This window comes from Macaca mulatta, chromosome 14, assembly GCF_049350105.2.
Source record: "Macaca mulatta isolate MMU2019108-1 chromosome 14, T2T-MMU8v2.0, whole genome shotgun sequence".
In the NCBI taxonomy this organism is placed as follows: domain Eukaryota; kingdom Metazoa; phylum Chordata; class Mammalia; order Primates; family Cercopithecidae; genus Macaca; species Macaca mulatta.
Genome location: NC_133419.1, coordinates 30,650,366 through 30,677,808, shown reverse-complemented (window position 1 = coordinate 30,677,808; position 27,443 = coordinate 30,650,366). Strand labels below are relative to the sequence as shown.

Below are 27,443 nucleotides of genomic sequence, written 5' to 3'. Positions count from 1 at the left end.
GTCAGCTGCTTCTTCTACCTGGTCTCCTTTGTGGTTCAGCTGGGGTGGGGCTTGCTAGAAAAAGCTGTGGGAGGTAGTTGCGCCAACCTGTGGGGGCTATCTGTAAATGTAGGTGTTATCTGATGAAAGCTACCCAGGGTGAGGGTTTGTACAGAAAGCTCCTGGTGGTGGGGAGATAATGTCAAGCTTCTCTCCCAGATCCTGGTTGTATCCCCTGTCCCTCTCCACCCCCACCCACCCACCCACAGACTTCCAAGGAACCGGCGCCTGCAGACATGCCTCTCTGGTGCCCTCCCAGTAACCCCTGGCAGGCAGCACAGCGCCAAACCTCTTGGCCTTACCCCACTGAGCCCATGACCCAGTGGCTGTGCCTCTGGGTCCTCCCTGTCCTGCAAAGAAAACTGGGCCCTGAGTCAGGTTCTTCTGCTCCAACCCAGTGGCCACCTGTGCTCCTGGGGAGCTTGGGGGAGGCTGGGAAACTTTCAAAGACCAGTTAATCACTAACTAGCTGGAGATAAGAGAGAGAGAATGAAACAATTGAGAAAATGCCCAACCCAGAGCTTAGTGCTTCCCTGCCTGCACACGCCAGAACCTGGCCTGCCCAGAGAAACCCATGATCAAACTGAGTTTGTTCACTCAAGAGAGCTGACATACCAGTCTCTGGGGGGCTGCAGTATCCCAGGCTGAGGGTCCAATGGCAGCCGCTGCCCCTTTCCTTCTAGGGCCCTTTCCTTCAGCCATGCCTCAGCCCTGAAGACAAACAGGAGCAGTTCTCAAGGAGCCCTTCCCTTATCTCTAAGGTCCGGGCCTGGAATTCAGCTTGGCCCATTTACTATGCCAGCTCTGTGCAGGGCGCAGAGATCCAAGATAAATCAGACGGGGTCTCTGCTGTCCATGTGCTCAAGGAAAGAGGCTTTTAGGGGAAACAAATCTAAACGACTGCCAGCTGGAACTTCAACTCTGTAAGGCAGCACCCTGCCACATCTGCCTGCTGGCACATTTTCATCTGCTGGGCTCACGTAGCTGTGCGACAGCTGGGGCTGGAGTCACATTCTGGGCTAATCTGACCATTATCTTGGCTAGGGTGCGTCCATCCTTTTTGGTTTCAGGAGCTGCTCAAGGGTGGTCTGGTGGTTTGGATCAAAAACAGCCAGATCCCAGAGAAGAATAAGTTGACTTTTCTGGGTTGGGTCTAGGACAGAAAGCAAGAAGGCTGCCTTACTTCAAGGAAGGCTCTCCTTCCACCTTCTGCCCTCTGAGTGCCTAGTATGTGCAAGTGACACTAGACAAAGTGCTTAACACATATTACCTGACTTAAATCTCCCAATGGCCCTGTAAACAGCTACTCCATCATCACCACCCTTCTCTTTAGAGGCAGGAAAACCAAGGCACAGTCAGTTTAAATAACTGGCTCAAGGCTGCATGGCTGATAAGTAGCAAATTTGGACTTTGAATCTAGGCGCTCCGGCTTCAAAGTGTGCTGTCCGTTGTTCAGGTTCTGGTCTGGTATTGGCAATGTCAGTATCACCCAGAAGCTTGCTACGACTATAGAATCCCCAGCTGACCCCAAACTCCCCAAATTAGCAAGCGAGATTTTAACAAGATCTCGCTCAGGTGATTGGTGTGCACATTACAGTTTGAGAAGCACTGCCTTTTTCACATTATATGGCTCTATGCTCAATACAGGTTTAGTTTTCTTTTCTTTTCTTTTTTTTTTTTGAGATGGAGTCTCGCTCTGTCGCCCAGGCTGGAGTGCAGTGGCGCGATCTCGGCTCACTGCAAGCTCCGCCTCCCGGGTTCACACCATTCTCCTGCCCCAGCCTCCCCAGCAACTGGGACTACAGGCACCTGCCACCATGCCCAGGTAATTTTTTGTATTTTTAGTAGAGATGGGGTTTCACCGTGTTAGCCAGGATGGTCTCAATCTCCTGACCTTGTGATCCGCCCGCCTTGGCCTCCCAAAGTGCTGGGATTACAGGCGTGAGCCAGGTCTCTCTTTTTTTAAATTATGGTTTAAGTTCTGGGGTACATGTGCAGAACATGCAGGTTTGTTACATAGGTATATATGTGCCATGGTGGTTTGCTGCACCCATCAACCCATGATCTCCATTAGGTATTTCTCCTAATGCTCTCCCTTCCCTAGCCCCCCACCCCCCGACAGGCCCTGGTGTGTGATATTCCCCTCCCTGTGTCCATGTGTTCTCAATTTTCAACTCCCACTTATGAGTGAGAATGCGGTGTTCGGTTTTCTGTTTTTGTGTTAGTTTCACAATCATTCTCAGATTTCGTTTTCAAACTATTCATTCCACCTGCCAACAATTACCGAGCTCCAGACATTGTGCCAGGTGCATGATGGAGGTGAAGAGACAGATTTCCTTATGGAACTTGGCCACGCCCTTCATGCAGGCAGTGTGTGGAGTGCAAGTCAGGACACTTGGATCTAAATCCAGTGCTACCACCTGCCGGCTGCGAGACTGTGGCTGAGTCATTTCACCTTCTTGGATCCCAGGTTCCTAATTAGTAAAACCAGGAGGCAAGCCAGAGATGTCTGGTCCCAGCAGCAGATTTTATGTGCACAGGATGAGGTGCCCAGCAGGCACTCAGTGGGGATTTACTGAATGAGGGAACCAGTAAATGAGTGAGTGAACTGATCATCCACCACAAGGAAAGAGTCCTCCATTTCCAAATGAAGAAAAGAAGTATGCTAGTGGAGGGGAGACGGGAGTACCTGCTGTGTGTCAGGGAAGAGTAGGGCCTTCCCAAGCTCCCTTACTACTAACCTTGCACAGGGGTCCTAGTTTGCTCTTCTCAATGGTCCACTCAGTTGATTTCTCTTGGTGAATGTCTGCCCCACATCTGTGGGTCACTCAGCAACTTTGGCCACCTATCCAGTGTGGGACCTCTAGATCAGAAGGTGAGGAAAGGGGTGAGGAATGACCTAGAATCCTGGCCTCTGGCCTTAGAGCCTCACTTGTTAAAGGGAAAGTGGCAAATAAGATCCGAACATCAAAGATTATTTCAGCTTGCCTTCCCTCTCACTCTACTCTGTCCTCTTCTCCTCTTGTCTTCCCTGCAAACCACTTTGAGCCCCCTTTGATTACCAAGATAAAACCAATCCACATTTACTATGGCTGGTATTTTTTTCGCTTTTACTCCAAGCCAGTGCATAATGCATTTTGCATATATTAGATTATGGAATCCTTCAAACAACCTGATGATGAGTAGGTGCCATTGATACCCCCATTTTATAGCTGGGGCAACTGAGGCACAGGGTTGTTAAGCAGCTAACCTGAGGCCACTTGGTCACTTCCTTGTGGTGGGCCCAGGATTTGAATCCAGGTTTGCTCAACTCCAAAGCCTGTGTACTAAACAACACACTTCCTGCCTTGATAAGATAATTGTGGGTTGTTACTTGGCCAAATAAAGAGCCTATGGAGAAGTTGTTTCCAATGAAGAATATCAGCTTCTAAATCTGGCTGAACATTGGACTCTCCAAAGGGGCACAAAATACAGCTTTCCGGGCACTATCTTGAAGTGACCGATTCAGCAAATCGGTGGTAGGCAGCGAGGCACCTGTATTTTGGTAAAGCTCCCAGGTGATTCTGATACTGAGCTTGTGCAGAACTCATTGACCTAAGGAGAAGCCGGGTTCGAAGGGACTGAATGGCTCTTCCCTATTTAGAGTAAGAGGTTGTTGGCTTCTGAGAATGAGGGGTAATTAACTTTGGGGAGCTTCCTGGAGTGACCTTTGCCTTCAGTGAAGGTGTGGGGATTGAGATAAGAGAGAGAAATCCTTGGCAGCTAGGAGGAAGGGTAGGGTGTTTGCTGTCAGGCTCCAGGCTTAGCCCTCATGGTGTCCCTCCTCGAGATGGTGTGCATTGAGTGCAGTGGCTGCTGGAGAGTGGGTGGAGAGATGAAGGTGACAGGGGTGGGATTAATTAAAATATGAGGTGGTGTGTCTGGGTGCGGTGGTTCACACCTGTAATCCCAGCGCTTTAGGAGGCCAAGGCAGGTGGATCACCTGAGATTGGGAGTTTGAGTTCAGCCTGGCCAACATGATGAAACCCTGTCTCTACTAAAAAAAATACAAAAATTAGCTGGGTGTGGTGGTGCGCTGCAGTCCCAGCTACTCGGGAGGCTGAGGCATGATAATTTCTCAAACCCAGGAGGCAGAGGTTGCAAGTGAGCGGAGATCGCACCACTGCACTTGGGCTGGGGCAGCAGAGAGAAACTCTGTCTCAAAACAAAAACAAGAAGCAGTGAGTGAACCTTTAGATTATCCCGCTCTAAAAGTGAGGCAACCTTAGTTTGTCTGGGTCTTTAGAAGCAGAAGTGCTCTTGGCTATTCCTAAGCTCAGGGCCCCACCTAGTTCAAGTCTTCTAAACATCCAGTGTTTTGCTATATTCATTTACCACTTGTACTATTAGCCTCTTAGGTTTTTTTTTTTTTAAATAAATGACTCACTTATTAAAGAATGTGCATTTATTTACAAAGCAACAATATCACTACCTTTAATGTAAAATTAGCAACCCAGGCTACACCTAGAAGGTAACTGTTAATAAATAGGATGAAGCCCAAGGCTGGAATTAACTTCTCATTGGATCTTGCAGCCTGTGCTCCTTTCATTGAAGGGGGATATCAGCCAACTGAGACCTCCTCTAAAGTCTGTGAAGGATTGAATTAAGAGAATTGGAAAGGGCACACATTTCTCATTATGTGATTCAATATTGATTAATTCCAGGTCCACCTATCATCTAAAACCATGTTACTTAAAGTGGCTTACACCACAGCACCAGAATGTAAGCTCCACGAGGGCAGGGTTTTTGGTTTTGTTTTGTCTTTTAAAAATCTGTTCATTGTTGTATTTCTAGACTCTGGAACAGTACTTGGAATATAGTAGGTGCTCACATATTTATTGACTACGTGGACTCTTTTTAGACTGAGAAGCAGCATATAAAGTGCGGAGGGTCCGACTGGTGATCGAATGTCTTCATTCCTTACTCAAGCCCACTCATCCACTTGGTTTTGAGAACTCTGGTGACCCAACCTACAGCCTGTCCCACCTTTGGCTTCTTGCCATTCCTTGGATGCACGTGTTACTGTGAGGATCAGACGAGGTCATGGATGGACAGGACTCTAAACTGCGTGCCCTCTGCACAGGGAAACAGCTGGGTCGATTGTAAATAGCAAAGGGGATGCCTGATGGTGGTCCCATGACTTTGCATATGCTTTGGGCTGTTGTGAGAGAGAGTGCCCAAAGCCTGATTCTGGAACATTTTCTTTGGTCTCTTCTAAATGAGAACCTGCTTGCTTCAATTCTCCCACTGAGCAATCATGCTGACATGAGGGGGATGGAGTCAGACCTTACATTGCTGAGACCAGATTCTGTGTTCTGTTGAGTATTGGGAAGGGTGATGCAGGCAGGCACCCACCATGTTCCCTGCGAGTGCTTATTTTTAATAAAAACCTTGGTATACTGCTATTAATGAAAATAATAATAATAATAACTCCTGCTAATAATATAAGGAAACACCCACTGGTCTGTGACTGAGCCAGCTTTGCCTGAAGGCAGGGGAATGAATTCAATGACCTCTTGACACTGGTCTCAGCCCTTTGGTTCTATTACCACCTTGTAAACCTGAGGGTGTTCTGTTTTTATCCCTAAGGAGTTGTGGTTAGAACCTGCCAGAAATTTCTCACAATGAATCAACCTTCCCTTGGTCACTGCCCTTTTCAACATGCCTGTCATTGAAGACTTACGATTTCCTAGGCATTGACAGAGAGAAACTGGCCATGTGGACCAAGGCAGTGGGATTTATGTGACACCTGCCAAGCCAGTGAGGCTAAGTTTCATTCTTGAAGTCTGATACCTGTCATCTGCTGTGGGGTGACATCCATACCGTGTCATTCTCCATTCATTCAATACATATTTGTGGATTCCTAGAATGCCCCAGCCGCTGTGATAGTCCAGCTCAAGAGAGAGGAAGTACATGAGGCATTACCACAAAGTACAGTACGTGCTGGAGAGAGGAAGACTCTGGAGCAGAGAAGCAACAACTCAGGTGGGGACTGAATGATGGTGGGGTGGGCTCATCAGGAAAGGCCCCTGGGGAAGCTGTGTTTGGGTTGGGGTCTAAGGATGAGTAGCAGTTAGCCAGGGAAGACAGAGAGTAAAGGTGCCCAGGCATGTGGGGCAGTCTATGCAATAATGTGGGGACTGGGGGAGGAAGGAGATAGAAAGAGAATGGGAGAATGTCTTGCCTGTTTGGGGAAATGAAAGCAGCCAGTATGTACAAAGCCAGGTGAGAGAAAGCTGGAGATGAGGCTGCAGAAACAGGTAGGTGCCTGGTCACAGAGGGCCTTGTGAATAGTGTCATGGAGGCTGGATTTTATTCCAAAGGGCATGGGAGCCATCGAAGGATGTTGAATAAGGAGATGCACATTATAGAAAGGCCAGAAAGGCCTCTGGGATCTCCTCTTCTCCAACCTGTGGCTCTGGGGACAGCTCCCTATGGTGCTCTTGGGCAGCATCACACTGGTGTTTAGGCTCAGCTCACATGCAGCTCACAGCAAGGTGGTGGCAAATGACTCGTCCTCAAATGACAGAGCAGGCACAGGAAGGAGGCCCCGGTTAGGGTCTTGCTTACCTGGTTTGCTGATGGCCTATGCATTTAATTATAGAACAGGATGCCAAGGCACTTGTGCCTTTTCAAATACTTTTTAACCTTTCTTCTATACCATGCCCTGCACCTCCCCTTCTCTCTCTGCTCTTCTCCCTTCCACCCTCAAATTTCTAAGGCATGGCTAGGTCTCGTTTTCACCTGTGCCAGAGAAGATCTATCTGACTTTGGCCATGGAAGAGGTATAGCAGGTATCAGTTGGAGAGAGCTGGAAAAGGTGCCTGGTGCTAGATATGGACGACCTGAGCTTCCAGTCCTGGCTCTCACAGCCACCAGGCATTTGACCTGGGGCAGAAGCACTTTTCCTCACTGAGCCTCTGTTTCCTCATCTGTAAAATGGGAATCATGTCATGGTGATGGTGTGAGATTTGAATGAGTTTTTTTTTTTTTTTTAATTGCTTTGTAAACTGCAAAGCTCTGAATAAGTGTTTATTTGGGATTATTAGGAACTGCTTTGCTGGAATAGTCTACCAGAGGGATGGAAGGAGAGGAACTGAGAAATCTATTCTTTGAAATATTTTTATCATATGAGATACAAATACATATCTATATAAAAATCGATATAAATATGAACAAATATATCTGTCATAAAATTTAAAAAAGGATGAACTTTTCCCCCAATCTCACCCCTAGCAGCAACTATTGTTTGTTGTATATCCTCCCAGACATGTACAAAATATATATATTCAAACAAAAAATACAATCATATTATAAGCTTTGTTTTTTAGCTTGTTTATTCACATTACATGGAACTCTTTCAGCATTGTGGCATATAGATCTGTCTTTTTAATATTACTTCATGGTTTAGGTGAACCATAGTTTATTTAGCATTTTCCTTTTGGTAAACATTAAAGTTAGTTACGATTTTTCATCATATATTTTTTGCGATCTTTTGTACATATATCTATGAGAGAAATCCCTAGAAATAGGGTTGCTGACTCAAAGGATACGAGCATCTTGAATTTTGGTAGGTACTACCAAATTGCTCTTCATAAAGACTGTACAAATATACCCTCCCACAAACAGAGTGCCTGCCTTCCATGCCTGGACCAACCACAGGCGTTACCACCTCTGCTGAAGCTTTTTTATGAGACAAGGTCTTGCTCTGTTGCCCAAGCTGGAGTGCAGTGGTGTGATCTCTACTCACTTCAACCTCTGTCTCTCAGGTTCAAGTGACTGTCATGTCCCAGCCTCCGGAGTAGCTGGGACTATAGGTGTGTGCCACCACACCTGGCTAATTTTTTTTTTTTTTTTTTTGAGAGGGAATCTCACTCTGTGCCCCAGGCTGGAGTGCAGTGGCGCAATCTCGGCTCACTGAAAGCTCCGCCTCCCGGGTTCACGCCATTCTCCTGCCTCAGCCTCCTGAGTAGCTGAGACTACAGGCGTCCGCCACCGCGCCTGGCTAATTTTTTTTGTATTTTTTTTTTAGTAGAGACGGGGTTTCACCGTGGTCTTGATCTCCTGACCTTGTGATCCGCCCACCTCGGCCTCCCAAAGTGCTGGGATTACAGGCGTGAGCCACCGCGCCCGGCCCACCTGGCTAATTTTTTTATTCTTGGTAGAGATGGGGTTTTGCCATGTTGGCCAGGCTGGTCTCAAACTCCTGGCCTTAAGTGATTTGCCTGCTTTGGCTTCCCAAAGTGCTGGGATTACAGGCGTGAGCCACCACACCTGGCCTGCTGAGGCTTTTTTTTTTTCCAGACCAAGTTTCACTCTTGTTGCCCAGGCTGCAGTGCAATGGCATGATCTCAGCTCACTGCAACCTCTGCCTCCCAGGTTCAAGCGATTCTCCTGCCTCAGCCTTCCAAGTAGCTGGGATTACAGGCATGTGCCACCACACCTGGCTAATATTGTATTCTTAGTAGAGATGGGGTTTCTCCATGTTGGTCAGGCTGGTCTCGAACTCCCAACCTCAGGTGATCTGCCAGCCTTGGCCTCTCAAAGTGCTGGGATTACAGGCATGAACCACTGCCCTGGCCTTGCTGAGGCTTTTAAAACCATGAAACTCTCATCCTCCCTCAACTGGTCATGTGGCCACTGCCTGCTTCATCACTCTGCTCCTCTGTCTGACAAGCCTGTTCTTATGTAACACCAGTAGGTAGGGCAATCTGAGACATGGTTACCCAATAAAATGGTAGGAACCAGCCCTAGGGTATTTGGGAAACTGGCTTTGAGGGTTCAATGGAATGAATATTCACATTTCCAAACATAAAATCTAGCAGCAATGGAGAAATGTACTTTAAGCAGATAGTTTTGCACCTCACACAAGAAATTATTATTATTGTTGTTATTGAAAGTTCTGACACACAGATCTCGGTTGTATTTTGAAGGATGATAGAGAGATGAGGAAGGTATGAGGAGGTCAAGGTGTTTTAAAAAGTGTGGCTTTGTCATTGTCAAGCTGTGGCTGGTCCCACAACCTGGTTCTATCAGGCCTTGGTGTTACAAAATGCAAAACACCAGGCAACCAAATAGCGTTTCCATGGAAGTATCCCATGACCTCTGGTGCTGTGTACAGGTGAGACAGTGAGCATTCAGAAAGGGATGGCCTGGGTGGGGAAAAGGGGCCTTTCCAGCCTCTGCAACCTAAAACAAGGGGCCAATGGAAAGTTATGGAACTGGATCACTAAGAAGACAGGCCCCACTGCTGGCATGTGTGCGATGACCAAATAATTAAGAACTTGACATTGGAGTTGGTCTCCAGTTCAACTGGGCCCATTTTAAAATTCTCGTAAGCAGGGACAGAGGATCAAGACAAGAGCACTATGGAGATGGTGATGAATGGAAATTGTGTAAGATAGATGGCTATGTGCTGGGGAAGGAGGAGACAGGATTCAGAATTATAGGAATAATACATGAAATGACTGACAAAAGTAGCCTTTTACGTGTGTTATCTAATTTAATCCTCTTAACTTTATAGAGTTAGCACTGTCAGGATCCACATTAAAAAAAAAAGATGAAGCAGAAGCTTGGAGAAGTCAAATTACTTGGCCAAGGTCAAGGTCACACAACCACATGTGGCAAATCTGGAATACAAACTTAGGTCTATCTGTCTTTAAATCAAAATGCTTCATATACCTTCGATTTCAGCATGGCAGGGTTCAACTTGGAGGTAGAGGGTGGTGTTGTAGATTACCAGATATGATAGTGGTAGGTTTTCTTCTTCTATCTTGATGAAAGATGAGCTATTTTTATCCTGTTACAAGACAATGCAAAGGATCATGACCTCCATTTTTGAACTGACATTGTAGATTTGTGTATATTTGACAGCTCTACCACATTCCCAACCCTATGCCCTCCTCCCACCCTTTTTGAGAATACTGAGCTAGTTGGGGGCAGTGTTGGGGGACTTGGGCCTGGGCGTATGCTGGGAGGAAAGGCGAGGAGATTATACAGTGTGGCAATAGGGACTGGGGGAAGTTTTTTCGGTTTTGGTTTTTGTTTTTAAAATCCTAGTTGGTCCCCAGGGTCCTGGTGGAGCCTCCAGACCTCCTCAAAGTCTTTGAGGTTGTGATTAATTACCGTATAAACTAGACAGCCCTTGGCCTTGGTGTTGCCATTCCAGCCTGTAATTATCTCCATCACAAGTTGCTGTCTGGCTTTGTTCTGTAGGTAGAGGCTCTTTCCTTGGTCCCTGCTTGTCCCTGAGTCACTAGCAGGCTCACTTGTGCTTATCCAAACTGGTGAATCACTCGCTGTCACCCTGGAGAGCAGTGCAGTTTGGTAAGGTGTGGGTGCTCCCACGGAGAGGGTGAGCCCCTCTCTCTTCTTTCCAGGCATGCGTAAGGAGCAGTGGCAGAGAATTACGGAACAGAGGATGCTATCATAGGTGACCTGTGAGCCAGGCACGTTCATACGTGTCATCTCAATAAAAACTTTACAGCACAGGTTATACAAGTAGTAACACAGGGATAAAGAGCAAGGTTCTTAGGTGGGTTTCAGACCTGGCTCTGCCACTTATCTAGAGGTATGACCTTGGCCCAACCTTCCTAACTTGTCTACACCTTGATTTCCTCAACTATAAAATAGAGATAAAAATGGTAACTGCTTCCAAGAGCTTTTGAGAGGAAATGATGCAAAGACGCAAGGATAGTGCCTAGCAAACTGCAAGCATGTGGATGCTAATGCTGATGCTGGGACAAACTTACACCCATTTTACAGATGGGAGAACTGAGCCTCAAGTTGTCCAAAGTGGCATAGCTAGTAGTGGTAGACTTGGGATGAAAACCCCAGTCTGTTTCCAAGTCAGGAACCCTCTTCTCCATCATGCTGTATGCATAAATTAGACTGCTGGGCTGAAAAAAAAAATCCATTCAAACCACAAGGGTACATTGGCCCAGGTTGCTTCTATGTTTTATCCTCAATCTGAAGCAACATAATGAGCAATGTAATGAGATTATGTTAATATTTACTCAGGGTTCTGGGAAACCCAGAAGGGTTTCAGGGTAAACCATCTCCCAGCAAGCAAGGGCTCGCCTGCTAATTCCCCTTTCTTCCAAGACTTATCAGATTGCCCAGTGCCTAGTAAAATGCCAGTTTCCTTCTATGTGAAGGGGAGCAAAGCTGTCAGCTCCTGCCAGGGCACAGGGAGAGGATGTTTTTCTTATGGATGGGTAGGTGGTGCTTAGGGGTAGAAGCTCTGAGATCAGGCAGACCTGGTTTCTATCTGTCCTTTCCAGCAGTGTGACCTTGGGTAAGTTAATGTCTCTCAGCTTCAATGTCCTCATCCTTAAGATGGTGGATTATCATGTGGGGCCTTTGTGAGGATTAAATGAGATCTTAGTATCTGGCACATAGTAAGTGCTTAATAAAAATAATAAGGCAGAGCTGGGTAGATTGAGGGTTTGGTTTACAGCACTTTGGCAGCAAGTCTCTTGTTTCCTGCCATTCAGAGACCCTGGCCAAACTATGTCCATCGTGGCCACATGACCATTGACATGTCAGCCTCCAAAAGAGAGATGGCTGTTTAGCAGGCATTCACCAGATCAGAGGTTCTTTGATTCAGCACAGTGCTCTCTTTTTGCACTGCTCTCAGTCCACCAACAGTATTAATCACAGCAACCATTCATGGTGCAAGGTAATCTCCCTAAACTTACATTATATCTTTAATCTTCACAGCAGCCTTGGGGGATGGTATTATTGCCATCTGTAGATGAGACAATAGGGGCTCAGAGATGGTAGGTAATTGCCTGAGGACACATAGCTGTTGGAGAAAGCAGTATTGGAGCAAAATCTATGTGCATGCGTCTAGATTGACCAACCTTCCTGGTTTGCCTGGAAATATACAGTTTTCTAGGATGTGGGGCATTCAGTGCCAAAGTCAGGAAAATCTAAGATGAGTTGCTTACTCTATATGCAGCCTGCCCGTGGAGGGTTGGTTGGTGGGCCTGGAAAGGGGATGGGGATAAGCGAGAGAAGAGGAGGACGCAGAGGGAATGGCAGAAGCAACTCTGCACTGTTTCTTTCTGCAAAGACGTCTTTTCAATTCAACCTGCTTGTTCAGTTCAACAATCAGGTTTGAATGCCCTCGTCCTTGGAAGGAGTCATGTCAGGACTTTCTGGGTATTTGGCCATGATGAAGAGCCCTGTCTGCCTCAGTTCACCAGGCTGAATGTGGAAAAATAGTGCTCCAAACTAACCCCACATGGCAGAATAGGAAACATGCTGTCATCTTGCTCCATCTGAATCTACATTGCATGAGGGCAGGAATTCTTTTCTTTTTTACTTCTATAACTGAAGCCCCAGTGCCCAGCACAGTGCCCAACACATGGCAGAAACTCCAGAAACATTGGTGGAATGTAGACTATTGAATAGTTCCAAGTGCAAACCAACAGTCCAGGGAGATTTAAATTCTGATGAAGGCAATATGAGGAAGACTGAATGGAGAAATGGCATTGGAAACGGTTTGGGTACCACGTGTTGGGATCAGGAAGCAGAGGAGCACAGAATGCTTGTGTGGAAGTGACATGGGTCCACTGTACCTGGGGTGGACACTGTGAGGTAGAGTTGGAGACCAAGGGCTTGAGGACTGGACATGTCAGTGGAGACCAGGTGGTGGAGGACAGAGAATACCGCACCCTCAGGGAGTTTGGACTGCCTGTCTTTAAGCCATTTTTTTTTTTCCTCCAAATTTCAACCTCTCTCATTCCATTGTCACCATATTTGCATGTCTGTGTACCCACCTATATTACTGATTTAATGCTTTTCCTTCAAGTGACTTGCTTTTTAACTTTACATTTGTTTTCATATCAAACACACATGGCTGTTAAAATAAAACTTATGATTCGAACTTAGAATCATCTTGCCTGCTACCTGAGGTAGGTGTACTTCCCTCTGAGGGCCACAGCTCCAGCAATTGGGGGACCTACAAAGATTTTTGAAAGAAGAAATGATTCGGTTGCTTTTTGAGAAGACTACACATGTGAGGAAGTACTGAGTGGAAGACATGTGCATAAAATTTTGGCAGAATTGTGACTAACATAGTAAGAAATATTATCAATGCAACTTTGTGGGGGGCATTTCAAAGTCTCTCGATGGTCATCAGGATGAAATATGCAAGAACTGCTCTCTCTCTCTCTCTCTCTGTCTTTTCCCTTCTTGGTCTCACTTTGCCCTCTTTCCCAGCAGCTCTGCCTTCTCCCCCATGCTTGCTGCCAACAGCTCTGAGGAATGGGAGGGATTGCAGTTCAAAGAGAGAACAGGTCTACTCTGAGTAAGGCCATGGGCCATGCAGTGACCCCCAGTGGGTCTGGGTGCCTGGCAATGATGCCTGCAGTGGCATGATGCTGTGGCTTTCCAGGCTTGTTTTACCTGGTTGTGCAAAGAATGTTACCCCCAGCCAAGGCTCAAGTTCACAGACCGTTGGCCCATCCCCTAACAAGCATATTATTCCCAGCTGGGCATTGAACTTCCAAGTTAAGGTGACCTGCCAAGCTGGAAAGAAAATGGATTTGCAAAAATCAGATGTTTGCCAAGAGCACCATCCCCCACTACAACCATGCACAATTGTGAGATCTGAAGTTGGACTCCCTGAGGTTTTCTGCCCTGGTGGTTCTGGCAACTCCTGGAGAGCCACAGACTGATGAATTTGAGGATCATAAACCTTAAGCAGACTTTAAAGTATCTTTGGCATTAATCGACAAAGTCCACAGCAAGCCAGGCCTGCCCTTCTCTCCCACTCTCCTTGTCAGAGATGTCTTTTTCCCCTTGCTCTCCTTACCCCATTCTTTCCAGCATAACCAAGCTTAATGGCCTCCATGTTTCCACGGTAAGGAAGTGAGCCGAGTGTGGTTGGTCTGTTTCACAGCAGGGCTATCCTCACACGAAAACTTTTCAGATGCACTGACTATGCAGATTTTTGGCTCAGTTTGCAGAAGACTTCCTTATTTCAGTTTTACTGTACACCCACCTACATAATACTTTTTGGTTCTCAGAATTTCAGAGCTATTAACCTTTAAATATAAATCAAAATTCTCATCAAACTTTCCTAGGGCCTTGTCATAAAAGAAACTAAGTCTCAAAATAGTACTTTTTGGCATACTTTCCTTGTCCAGGAAGACAGATTGACTAATTCTAAACCCTGGACTCACATGTGATTGCTAAGAATAGGGGTCGGGGAGAGAGAGGGGACAAAAGTCATAGACATGCCATGACACATATTGGGAGATTTCATCTGAATTTCCCCCGAGTATGAAATTATTCAGAAATAATTCCAAGGGCTTCTTTCCTGACATTCCACCAGTGTTCAGGTGCATATGTTTTGAATGAACTGAATGGATAATTTATTTATACAAATGAGTCTCTTTGCATAGTTGCAGTGGATGTGCTGCCAGCTCTCTGATATCACTTCCAGGAGGTTTGTAGATGCATCTTTCCATGAGCATGAGCTGGTCTGGATCTCCTGCTTTCTATCTGAAATGCATTATGGGCAGCAGTCTGGTTGATTTTATACTACTTTGATACACTCTCAATTGCATATGAAGAATGAGGATGGAGAAACTGATAGTGACCCTCACCCCAATTAGGTTTCACTACTGCCCTTGACCTTCATATTTAATGCCTTTGTTATCACAGCGACTCTTTGCTTTATTCCTCTCTGCTATTTCTGGATCCAAATGCCTAAGGATCTCCCTGGGGTGTTTAGCTTGCTCAGTGCTATTAAGCCTGGTGGGTGGCAGAGTGACCTTTGTATCACAAGAGCCCCATGACTTCCCAGGCAAGGCCAAGTCACAACTTTGCCAATGGATTTCCCCTCAATTCTTATTCTGAGCATTTAGCTTTTTAAATATTTGGTTCTGAAGGGCAGGGGCTAAACATTGTTCTACAAGATCCAAACCTGTTTGTATATTTTATACTTTTTGTTTTCATTTTAACTTTCTGATATCTCTCTTCTGACAAACATTCACATTTCTAATTGCATTCCAGAGCTGAGCTTGACTTTCCATGTCTAAGATCTTGTAATTCAAATTTCAGCCAGCTGCAAAGCTTCTCTTTTCTGGAGGGGATTGCGGTTAAGAGATCTTGTTTTGCAATGACACTGTCGGGTCTGAGCTCCAGCTACTTGTCTTATTTACTGTGCAACCTTGGCCATGTTAACTTATCAGGCTCGTGAGGCTTGGTTTTCTCATCTGTAAAGTGAGAAAATGAATAGAACCTGTCTGATTGAGTTTTTGTGAGGCTTAAATGAAATAATGCAAATTAAATTCTTAGTCTAGTCACTGGGACAAGATTAAAACTTAACGAATACTAATAATCACTATTCTGTTTCTTTTTTCTATGCCACTCCAGCTTCACCTCCTTCTCTTACTTTTTCCTTTCCTTTCCTTTGCTTGCCTGCCTGCCTGTCTTCCTTCCTTCCTTCCTTCCTTCCTTCCTTCCTTCCTTCCTTCCTTCTTTCTTTCTTTCTTTCTTTCTTTCTTTCTTTCTTTCTTTCTTTCTTTCTTTCTTTCTTTTCTTTCTTTCTTTCTTTCTTTCTTTCTTTCTTTCTTTCTTTCTTTCTTTCTTTCTTTCTTTCTTTCTTTCTTTCTTTCTTTCTTTCTTTCTTCCTTCCTTCCTTCCTTCCTTCCTTCCTTTCTTTCTTTCCTTTCTTTCTTTCTTTCTTTCTTTCTTTCTTTCTTTCTTTCTTTCTTTCTTTCTTTCTTTCTTTCTTTCTTTCTCTCTCTCTCTCTCTCTCTCTCTCTCTCTCTCTTTCTTTCTTTCTTTCTTTCTTTCTTTCTTTCTTTCTTTCTTTCTTTCTTTCTTTCTTTCTTTCTTTCTTTCTTTCTTTCCTTTTCTCTTTCTTTCTTATTTCAGATGGATTTTCCCTCTTGTTGCCCAGATTGGAGTGCAATGGTGTGATCTTGGCTCACTGCAACCTCCATCTACCAGGTTCAAGGGATTCTGCTGCTTCAGCCTCTCAAGTACCTGGGATTACAAGCACCCACCACCATGCCCAGCTAATTTTTGTATGTTTAGTAGAGATGGGGTTTCACTATGTTGGCCAGGCTGGTCTTGAACTCCTGAACTCAGCCTCCCAAAGTGCTGGGATTACAGGCATGCGCCACCGTACCTGGCCTCTTCTACTTTTTCTTAGAAACATGGAGGGTTAGTTCTCTGGCCACTCATATGAAACTTCATTCCTTCCTAAGGTGGAGGTATTGGGGTTCAAGCTCTACACTTAGTGGAGGGAGTAAATAAGCATTTCCAGAGAGCCACCAAGTGCCATGCAATCTCCTAATGCTTTGTACTGTTTCTCATTTAACTCCCCAAACAGCTCACTGAGTATGTTAATATCCCCAATAAACAGATAGGGAAACTGAGACCTAAAGTTTGAACAAATATGACAAAGTTGTCCTAGGCTGTCTGGCTCTAAAAACGATGTCCTTTTCACCACATCAGGCTGCTTCTGAGGGAGCAGAGCCACCTTGCTTTTCTAAGTCTGTTGGAATAGGCTCTGAGAGTCCCTGGTCTTTTGACACCACAGGTTATCCCAAATAATTAGGCATCTGGATGGAGATTTTATACATTTTCTACTTGGGCCTAAGAGTTTGCTGTCTCTCATGGTTCCTGGGTGAAAGAGGCCGGGCCCTGAGACCTTTACACAAGGTTGGCTGTACCAAAATATCCTCTTGAGTGGCATGAATGGAGTTCTCTGGTTGATCATCCATGGAACAATGTGGGAGCCCACTAAATATGAATGGACAATGAAGAATGCAAAACCGATGGTTTTCTCCACTGTCACCTCACCCTTGGAGGTGTTTGCTGATTTGGTAGATGAGTGGAGGAACTCGGGAGTCTGAATTTGTAAAGGTAATTTGGATGCTCCATTAGCTTAGAAAGGACACAGCAGGGAGAACTATATAGCAGAGAAGGCTGGATGCCTACGAGGGTAGGGAAGGGAAAACAAGGGGGCGGGGCTGTAGCTGCCCTACCTCCGGTTCATATATGGCTGCATTTCTTTAATCTTTTTTATATTTTGGGATTCCATGATAGTAGAAAAAGAGTTCTTATGTTAAAACAATTGCTATCTAATTGTACAACATGGTAAATATAGTCAATAACGATGTATCATGTATTTGCAAATTGCTAAGAGAGTAGATTGTGTTTTCACCACACACAAAAATGGCAAGTATGTGAGGTAATGCCCATGCTAATTAGCTCAATTTAGCCATTCTACAATGTGTGTGTGTGTGTATACATACACATATATATGTATACACACACACACATATGACAAGTCAGAATGTCATGTTTTACTCCATAAATATATACAAATTTTATTTGTCAATATAAAAAGAATAATACCTGGAAAAACAAACAAAACATCCTAAGTGCTATACTTACAAAGAACTCTTCCTCGTACAAAAAAGAAGACATTCTGGCCACAGGAATGTTGCCTGAAAATGGCCACCTTTTTCATGATCTTCCCTCCCTTTCTGAGACTGAGAAATGAGCCTTCTTGAAGACCCTGATGGAAATACTGTGAAGAAACTGAAGACAGTTGGATTTAAGAACCAAAATGCTTATCGTAGCAGTGAGGTTGGCTTTAAGTCAGGGAACTGTGTAAAGCTGTTTGCGGGGAAAGATAAGGCCAGAAAGAGATTAATAAAATACAGACAAGGCCAAAGGAATAGGGCAGGGGCAAATTAGTTTAGGCAAGAATGGAGGTGTCTTGAGAATAATTAAGATATGAAAGAGGAGTCCAGAAAATTCATCCTTGGTGCTTGGGTAAGTTTAGCAACATGCTCAGATGCCTGAGTTTTGTGTGTGTTTGTGTGTGGTGTGTATGTGTACGGGCATGCATGTGTGTGTGTACGCAGTGGGTCATTCTTCCCAGGAAGAGTGAGCCACCCTCTCCTCCTCCAGCACCAAAGTGGCCGCACCTTGGCACACCAGTGGCAAATGCCACTGGGCCAGGATTTGCTCAGAATGCAGGCACACAGGCATAATGGCAGGAGGCATGACTGGTGTGTTTCACATCAACCTGTTAGAACAACTGTCAATGTGTGACCTCCCAAACAGAACTCAGGTGCCCCCTTCAGAGACCATGAAGCTTGTCCTTAGAGGATAATGAAGATCCCCAGGAACCTCATCTAATCCAAAACCAAAAGATTTGGGAAATGTGACCTTTAGAGGGGAGTAGCATTAAGAGGCAAAATGATACTTATTAATTCTGTTCCTTCTTTGACTGTAACCAGTGTAATAAATGATCATATTCTGCTCGATTTAATTCCCCCTCCCCATGAGTTTCACAAGATCAGAAAGAGTTTCTTCTTCCCATTGGTCTTACATTAATATTCTTGTATAGCTTTCACTAAATAGATGCCACATTCTGCCCTGGAGGTAACATCATGTCATTAGGAGGAGATGATAGACAGAAATATATACAAACACAGACTTGCTTTCAAAAATAAATATAGGCCCTCTAGTTAAAAGGTATTGTGTAACGTATGTGAGCATCCTCTTTCTTGCAAAGCAAGCACACAGCTCCCATGAATCTTGTAGCCACAGCCTGTGTTGGTGTTAAGACTGAGATTCCTTAAGGCCTGGTACTTGGCTTAAAAAGATTATTTGTCCTGGCCTTGATTTGGGAATTAAGATCCCTAGGGTTTTTTGGTTTTACAATTTGGATCTTCTAGGAGACAACCCAACTGATCTCCCAGTCTCCAGGCCACCACACGCAACCTGGTTTGCTTTGCTCTGTTCCCCTTTTCCTCTGTGGGGACCAGCACAGGACTTGACTCAAAGGCTCTGTGTCTGTGCACAGGTTGGAGACAGTAATCGGGCCTTGATCTGTAGGAAAGACCAGAAAGATTTCTATGCAGAGTAATTGGGTTTCTAGAGTTTGTTTCAGTTGATTTGAGGGCAAGCTGCTTGGCCTCTCACTCTTGATTCTTCCCTTCCACAGAATAAAGACAATCAGCTTTGTTTATCACTCTGTTCACTTTGCTATGTCTTTATCAGCCCCCCAGAGAATCCAGGAGCACAGAACAAGTGTTGGTGTCTCTCTTGCCAGAGTCCTTGAGAACTTACAATGTGTCCATATAAAGGATCTGCTGTGTTTGATGATTTTGTGATCATACTTTAAACTTCGTATCGATAAACAACATACTTGATGTATCTGAGACTTGTAGTAGAAGGCCTTGAGACATCCATCCCATCCCATCATATCTATCTATCTATCTATCTATCTATCTATCTATCTATCTATCCATCCATCCCTGTTGCCAGTGCTGTCTTGTTGAAGTTGGCAGTAGGGTGAAAGACCTCAAACTCCAGAGGACTTTCCCTATGGATGCAATATACCTGCAATTCTAGCTTTTTGTTTTTTTAGGTTGGGGGAGAGGGGTATTGTTTTCATTTTTGTTTTTCTTCTGGAAGTTTCAACTAAGACCCAAGTGAAAAGAAGAATCAATACTTAATAAGTACCCACTAAGTAGCAGGCACACTTTTAGGTACTTTATTTACAAAAAAAACCCTCCACAAATAAAGTGGCTTGTGAGTATGAGGTGACATCTTTCCCTCCCCTCCCACCATTACCACCCCAATATGACTCTTCTCAGGAGTCCTCCAATCTAATGGACTAAATACAAGTGGATAAAGAAATGGAGATTTAACCAGAATTCTTCAGCTAGAAATTAAAGGGCCTATAATTAAAGGTGACTGGGACTGGGTCAGAGAGCCACATCACTTTTGGGGTTGCATTTGAAGTTCACTACCTCTTGACCACACAACCCTACCCCTTCTACTCCCACCCTGCTGTCTCAGGTTAATCTCAGGCAATGGGGTAAAGAAGGCCAAGTTTGTTTCCCTGGAGTCCCTCGGGCTCTAGCACTAATGCTTCCCTTTTCTCACGTGTGCCCCCCACCCACCCCCCTTCACCATCACCACACACAAATGCCCTGCAGTGGGTGGAATGTAGTTACTTCAGGTTGTGCCTGATTTGTCTCTCAAGCAAAACTCCAGCAGGCCATTCCCTTAGGGCCCTGCTCTCAGATCTGGAACTGATAGACTAATTGGGGCTAATGTGATAATGGGCAATAATGACATTTGTTGTTTTTATCAGTGTGTGTGTGTGGGGGGCGGGGTTTACATTTGCATTTTTACAGGGCCCTTGGCAAGTTCACAGGGTTGAACTGTAGGAAAGGGTGGGAATGTCTGGGGCAGGTTAGGGAGGCAGAGGGGCTTGTTAGAACTCCCCTAAACTGCACTGCCCAAAGCCTCAAGACCTTCTTCAAGACCTGCCCAGCTTCCAAGACCTTCCCAAGTCCACCCTTGTCCTCCCACTGAGTCTTTTACACTTTCAGAAACCTCCGAATTCATGTTGAAACTAGAAAAATAAGTAAGAAAAGACTAATACTACTGCTCACTCACTGTTCCCCCTTAATATAATAACCAGTTTTTATTCTATTTGGTCAGCCTTTGCCCATAAGCAGAACTTTTTTCTTTTTTCTTTTTTTTTTTTAACACAAGGGATTTCTTGGTTTTGATCACAAAACCTTCATCTCGTTGCCAAATCTCAACTTCCCTTCCCTCTCCCACAAAGGGGAGCCCCGTTGAGTCAAAGAAATCTGCTTAGACACTTTGCTCATGCCAGGCCAGTGTCCTGGAAGGTTCGATAGAGAAAGTTAATGGTTGGGGGATGTATTTCTCTTTGCTAGGAGCAGTCACTCACCCATATGAAAGAAGGTACATTTGTGACCCAGTGAAGCAGGTACAGGTAACTCCCCAAATGTCCCTTGGCCCAAGGGAATAGAGGTTGCATGGGTATTTAAATCTGTAGATCCTCCCTAATATTCCACCTTCTTCTTGTCCAAACTCTGCTTTTTTATTTCCAGTTTCAGCATTTTGGTCTTCTCATTTCTAACTCCTACAGGGAGTGTCAATAAACCTTTTTAAAAAGATCATGTAAGTGTCAAGAGGAAGTGAAGAACCTAGATAATCCACCAACCGGATAATCAGCTCTTGCATATTTGAGAGTTGACTGCTTGACCTGAACATCTCCTCAGAAGGGACCCTCCCTCCCAGGATCTTCCCTTTCAAACCTCTCAAGGCTCTTACCTGGGGCCAGGGGAGATAGGCTTTTCAAAGTCCACTGAATTGCCAAGAGTCTCTGTCAAGAAGGCAGTCGTGGTGCCTGGAGAGGGAACTTGCTGGGAGCCCCTTCAGAGCCTGGTACTTATACAGCTAGGGCAAAGATCTTGATGCCAAAGCAGGGTGGACTAAATACAGACTAATAAATGAGACAGGTGCTTAAGAGGGCCCCCCTATACCATCATCTCCTCCAGATTTGAACTTCTACTCACTTTGCTTTTACATTCCCCTTTCCTGATGTTGTCTTTGGTGAGCAGGGTGCTTTTCACCTGAAACAGCCTCTGAGCTGAAAAGAACAGTCACCACCAAATCAATTCCTCATCCATTAACAGGTTGTCTCTCTGTTCTTGAGACACAGGCATTACCTGGTTAGACCTGTTTTGTTTGAACACTAACGTGTGAGTTGGCCAAATGCAAATGAGCCAATGTTTGTAATCCTTTATTTTATTTTTTTAAAGGGCTAGGTAGCCAATCAGAAGAGGGGGAAGTGACTTAGGGAATTCCCGGTTGGTAGCTTATTGCTTAACATCCTACAAAATGATTTAAAATTATTGTCATATGCATTTATCTTCACTCTGATGAGGGCTCAGACTTGATAACGCCCGTGGTGCCCCATCCCTGTAGGAGCTGGTGAGATTGCAGCCTGCTGCCTCCCCTCCATCAGCCACAGCTATTGGATTTCCCACCCAGAATCTTTAGGTAAATGAGGTAAGTCCTGATTTTTAAAACTTCTTTTGAGTCTGGAATCCAAACACCTGAGTGGAAAGAGAAGCCTGCTTTAAACCAGACAGATGAAACTAGAAGAGACTCTTGGAGACGGCTGGCAGGAAGTGAAGCTCACCTTACCTGGGCTTACCTCACTGGGTCAAATCAGAATTTTATTTTGGAGGGCAGGCTGGCTACTTTGGATATTATCTGTGAATTTCCTGCATTGTTTGGACTTCTAATCTCTGTGAATTTAAAAGCCCCCTTGCTTCCCTATGCCTATGTGGCAAAACCATTCCCCTGGGTTGAATTCTTCTGAAACAAATAGGCAGCTAGAGATAGGTGGCTCTGATATAGCTCAGTGAAGAACTGGTTGGCTAAGTAGCTGTTAGGGCTCAGAGTACACGGTCTCGCTTTCTAGAGATATCTTCTGCTGGTAATTTTTCTGACTCATGAGCTATAGGGAAAGGCCAATTTGTTTTTAATATGTTCCAGGACTGGAAAATGGCTTGAAATAGGCAAGAATATACACAATCACACTGGAAAAAGTGGCCAGGCAGCCACGGCAGGCAGGGGTATTGGGAGAGCTGAATATCTAAAAAAAACAAAAATCCAGAAAAAACAAAAATCAATTTTGGCACAGGGCTTCACTGTATAACAAGGGGACAAACTAACCCTTTGTTTACTCCATTTTGGGAGACTATGATCAGACAGGCAGTTGTGACTCAGCAGCAACAAATGCCTTCTAAGCCAGGGATTCTTTTGATTTTGCGTGGACAAATTGTGGAGAAGTGTTAGCCCCAGTGTGGACTGATCTGGGAACAGTGGGAAATTAACTTCTTGTTGGTAAATATCAGACTGAGGTGAGAAAGCGACATTTTCACCATCCGTCTTTGCTGATTTACCATGCTCCCAGGATAGTGGCAGCGTGTGTTTTTAAGATGGAGAGTGTATGATTCTGAGTCCAAGTTCACAGGGGGCTCTGCTGGTTATCTGCACTCACCTTGGTAACAGCGAGACAGTGAGCGAATGGATTCCAATAACTTACTGATGGAAGGTCTAATTCAGGAGTTGGTTCTGCAGCCATGGTGGTGAAGATGTGTTCAGATAGTCTTTCAATGTGTAAAAGCGCAATTAGAGATTCTGTGTGGCTGTGTGTTAATTCCACTGGGGTCAAGCGAAAAATTTATTTCTAACAGAAGAGAAGAAGATACGTTATTAGGAAGAGTTTCATGGCTAGGAGATACTATCAGAAAAGGCTCTTAAGAGATTTTAAGAATGACTTTAATAGCTGCATTTGGAGTTTGCAGAGGATCCACTTTTCTTCTTTTTGTGACCTAAAATTCCAGGACGATGAAATAACTCACCAATTCCATCTTCTTGTAATACGGAGTCACATAGACAACACTATTTTCACACCAATGGCTAATGGTATTTAAAAACCATGATGGAATGCAAATTGAGAGTCATTTGGAGGTCTGTAGTTGAACTTGAAAAAATAATAAATGTAATGGAGACAATACTTCACTATGTTTCCAAAATATTTTAGAGAGGCATTTTAAATGAAAGTCACTTTGAGGGAATAGCTGCGCTGTAAGTTCTCTTACATAACCATGCAAGACGGTGGCCTTCATCAAGAACTTTCAAGGTAGTGTGGGTAGGGTGATGTGTTTGATTCAGGCCTCATTTGTTATGGAAAGGCTCAAAATCAATTGTATTTGTTCTTTTTCTTTGGTTAAAAAGCACCTATTTGTTAAATTCAAACAATCCTTTTTGGGCTTTTTTTTTTGAGACGGAGTATCTCTCTGTCGCCCAGCCTGGAGTGCAGTGGCGTGATCTCAGCTCAATGCAACCTCCACGTCCCAGGTTCAAGTGATTCTCCCAACTCAGTCTCCCGAGCAGCTGGGATTGCATGTGCTCACCACTATGCCCGGCTAAGTTTTGTATTTTTAGTAGAGACGGGGTTTCACCATGTTAGCCAGGCTGGTTTTGAACTCCTGACCTCAGGTGATCCGCCCTTCTCAGCCTCCCAAAGTGCTGGGATTATAGGCTTGAGCCACCGTGCCCACCCGTATTGTTTTCATTTTTAATCTATTATGTGATCTCTCAATGGAAGTGTCTTTGACCTTTGTGGACATCAGGAAAGCCTTATTACATTCCCACTTGCGATTCCATGTTTATGGGTACCCTAAATGCTCCCATTAATTGACCAACTTTACCCTGATCTTCTTTCAATATCTTTCTGACTCCTTTAAGGTATGAGACAAAATGGAAACTGAGAGGTTAAAAGGTTTACTAGGTTGAATTCAATTAGCGAATTGGAAACTGTAAGGAACTCCTATTGGGTCTCAGGTCAGAACGTGAGTGCTTTTGGCCAAAGTTCACTTCTAAGGAAGTAGAATTTCACTTTCTGGAATCTTGCGATGTTTTATTTCCTCCATATCTTTCCCATGCCCCCGCCCCACCCAATCTCCACAAATTTGGGGATTTGAGCACTGGGTTGTGATTGTTCGACCATCTTGCTTTTCTGAAAGCCCAGGGCAAGACCCTGCTTCATGTCACAGTATCAAGCACAGACACAGAAGTTTATATAATTGAGAAGTTACTGTCTTTTCTCCCTTCCTCCAGATGGAGTCATCTCTATGCCCTTTCATACAGATGTGATTACAAAGACCTCTGGGTTAGGGGTCGGGTGGCGAGCAAGAATCTCGTGGCAGAATCTGCTAACACACTTGAGAAGCAATGTTGTGGTTTTAAGGAACTCAATCTAAAGCTTGAACCTGATTTTCAGGGATACCGTGTTGCTGCCGTTTCAGCCCATTTCTCTTGTTAAGATCGCTCTCTGGTAGAGTCGACGTGACACTCATTTCTGCTGTGGGTGGGGCCCTGGTTGGGAGGCATTGGCTCCACTGTAGCCTGGGTGTCTAGAGACCACATTCTCACCCTGCCTTTGTTACTGGGAAACCGAACGCGGCGCTGTGGCTTTCAGCTTGGGTAAGCCGGGTCTGTGGCAGGGATCGCCATCTGAAGACAGATGCAGGAGGGCAGCCACACCTTGCCCAGGTTCTCTTAAATCTCTTGCTGTATAACTGAAAGGAGGGCATAGATAATTAACTTTATTTGACACTTTTCAGATCTAAATTTTAGGAATATGATTTTAAAATAATAGATTTGTTCTAATGAGCAAACAATCGTGTTGTTATTAAAAACGTGTTTACTTAAATTGAACAGGTTTCAAAGGGCTAAGCTACTAAGCTGTGCAGGAAACAAACAGTACAGTGAGGAGAATGGTTCCTCACCACAGCTATTCTTAGGGTGGGACATAGTTTCAAGCTAAACGGCATTGATGTCCGGAAGCCAGGATGTGCTGAAGTAAAGATTTCCAGGGATCCCTCAGAGTTATTTGCTACAATGTTTATTATACTTCAGAGGGGGGTGGAAATATTTATTTAAGAATCTTCCCTGAAGAATTTTGAACTCCAGCTTTGGAGTGATGGGAGCACAGTGCAGGGAAGGTGGGATGTGAGGCGGTACCCAGGCAGTAGTCTAGGGAACTGGTCTTCTAGCACTGGCAGAGCGATGTGGCCCAGAGCACACGTTCTCCTTTGCCAAGCTTTAGTTTCCACCTCTGGACAAAAGGGTTTGAGCCTAATCATCTTTAAGATCCATTTTAACCCTCAGATTCTTTGGCTGTGGTGATTGGGAGTGGTGGGAGTGCCTGGGGGTCGGCAGGATAAGCACGAATCTGTGAGAACTGAGAACAGGTGGGAGAAGCCTTCTAAGGATGAGGCAGCAAAGGTTAGCAAGAGCCCTTAAATGGATTCTTTAGGGCCTTCAGAATTTTGGCTAAGGGCTATACCTAGTGGAGGTACTAAGATCTGACACCTGGAGCCTTTATTAGGGATGTTAGAATCCACTCCCATGACAACATCCCAGCTGTGTCAATTTGCCTCATGTGTCTCAAGCTGGTGGGAATGTAGAAGTGGACGAAACAGACTGTTTTGTGATGGCAGGGAACCATGTAAGCACAGGGGCAGGTGCTCTACTGGTATCTTCCATAAAACGCCAAAGCAACCTGCCAGAAAATGGACATTTAGGCACTCATGGTGTCTACTGAGTTTGTATGGTACTGATGAGCTTGCTTGACTGATTATCCATGGCTTATTGAGTAGCTCGAATGTATGTGGACTCACTTCTCCTAGAGGAAGAGCCTGTGGCTGACCTAAACATTGAGCACCCTAACCTGGAGACCCTGATGTACCCAGAAAGCCTCAACCTTATATCTGGAGAAACCAGAACTTGCAACAGGACCAAGCAGGGTGGCCCATTTAAAGAGGCTCCTGGGGTTTTAATTGACCTTGTTTTAAAAGAGACACCCTGTAAAATACTCCTATGAAAACTTATTTCACAAGCACCTAACCACATTCTGTCTTCGGTTTGTTTTACAGGGCTGGGCCCCTTGTTCTGGTCAATTGGTCCACATTATCTCTCCTCCTCCTATCTTGCCGCACACCCTGGCCCTTGGAGCCTTCCTCACTTCTTTACTCAGAAACATCTTAGTTGTTATTAGGGGTACTTGCCTACTTATTTAAAATATGGCCAGTATAAGTGCATACAAGATGTGCTTTCTGATTAAAACAAAGCCAAAAATAAAAAGAAACCAAAATGCCTATTATAATAGTTGGATTTTTAGACTAATAGACCACTTCATTAACCCTGCCATTTTACCATAACAACTTATTTTTACTTTTGTATGACCCTGTCTCAATGTCCTTTTTCTTTGATGTTGTTGTAATTATGAACATAAAATTTCATAGCTGCTTCTCCACCCCACTTTCTATCACAGAAGCACAATAAATAATCTTGGGGGGTGGGCTCTTATTGGCCCAATTGTGGCTTCAAAAAATTTCGGTTGCCTGTCCAGCCCTTTCTCAGCCTGATACAACGTCCCCCAAAAGTCTGTTGAGCTTTTCCTGGAATAAGAAGAGGATCTTCTACTTTTTGAATAGAGTAATGGAGACTGGAAAATATGGTCATCTTGTGGAGGTTATTCCAGGCTTCTTCTCAGGAACCTTAAAAAAAATCTCCTCAGTATGGCCGATGATATATTCTGGACAATAATGTGAGCAGAGTCTGAAAGATGAGAGCAATTTTCAATCTTGTCATGACGCTGACTAATGATAAAACTTGCTTTGTCTTTGCAGTGTACTCTAGATTTGACTCTAAATTCAGCCTCTGTCTCGATCATGCCCACTTAGAAAATTAGAGTGCAGCTAGCTCACCTTTTAGTCATCTTAATTCCAGTAGGCAGAAGGCCATGGGTCAAGGAATGTTGATGGAGTAAAATTTGACTGCATGTGTATCTGAAGGGGTAGAAGGCTAAGAGATTTTATGGCTTGGAAACTGCTGAGATGTGGTGTGAAGAACACTGGACTTAGAGTCCAGATATCTGAGCTCAAGTTGGACTCTACCACTGGATAGTTGAA

The 27,443-nt window shown here is 44.6% G+C and overlaps 1 protein-coding gene and 1 long non-coding RNA gene across 11 annotated transcripts in view; one reads left to right on the top strand and one right to left on the bottom strand.

Annotated features, from left to right (window-relative positions):
• LOC144334270 (uncharacterized) overlaps positions 1-27,443 on the bottom strand; it is a 415,541-nt gene that overhangs the window by 180,888 nt on the left and 207,210 nt on the right. The window lies entirely within an intron of this gene.
• Positions 21,736-27,443, top strand: part of EHF (ETS homologous factor) — a 41,980-nt gene continuing 36,272 nt past the window's right edge. For 3 of the 9 annotated variants that reach the window (XM_077964810.1, XM_077964808.1, XM_077964809.1), the window contains exon 1: positions 21,805-21,960. The gene's annotated coding sequence lies outside the window, so the exon portion shown is untranslated. Of the gene's footprint in view, positions 21,961-24,889; positions 25,021-27,443 lie in introns of those variants that run through there. The other 6 variants (XM_077964807.1, XM_077964816.1, XM_015114546.3 and 3 more) reach the window with 5 other exon arrangements.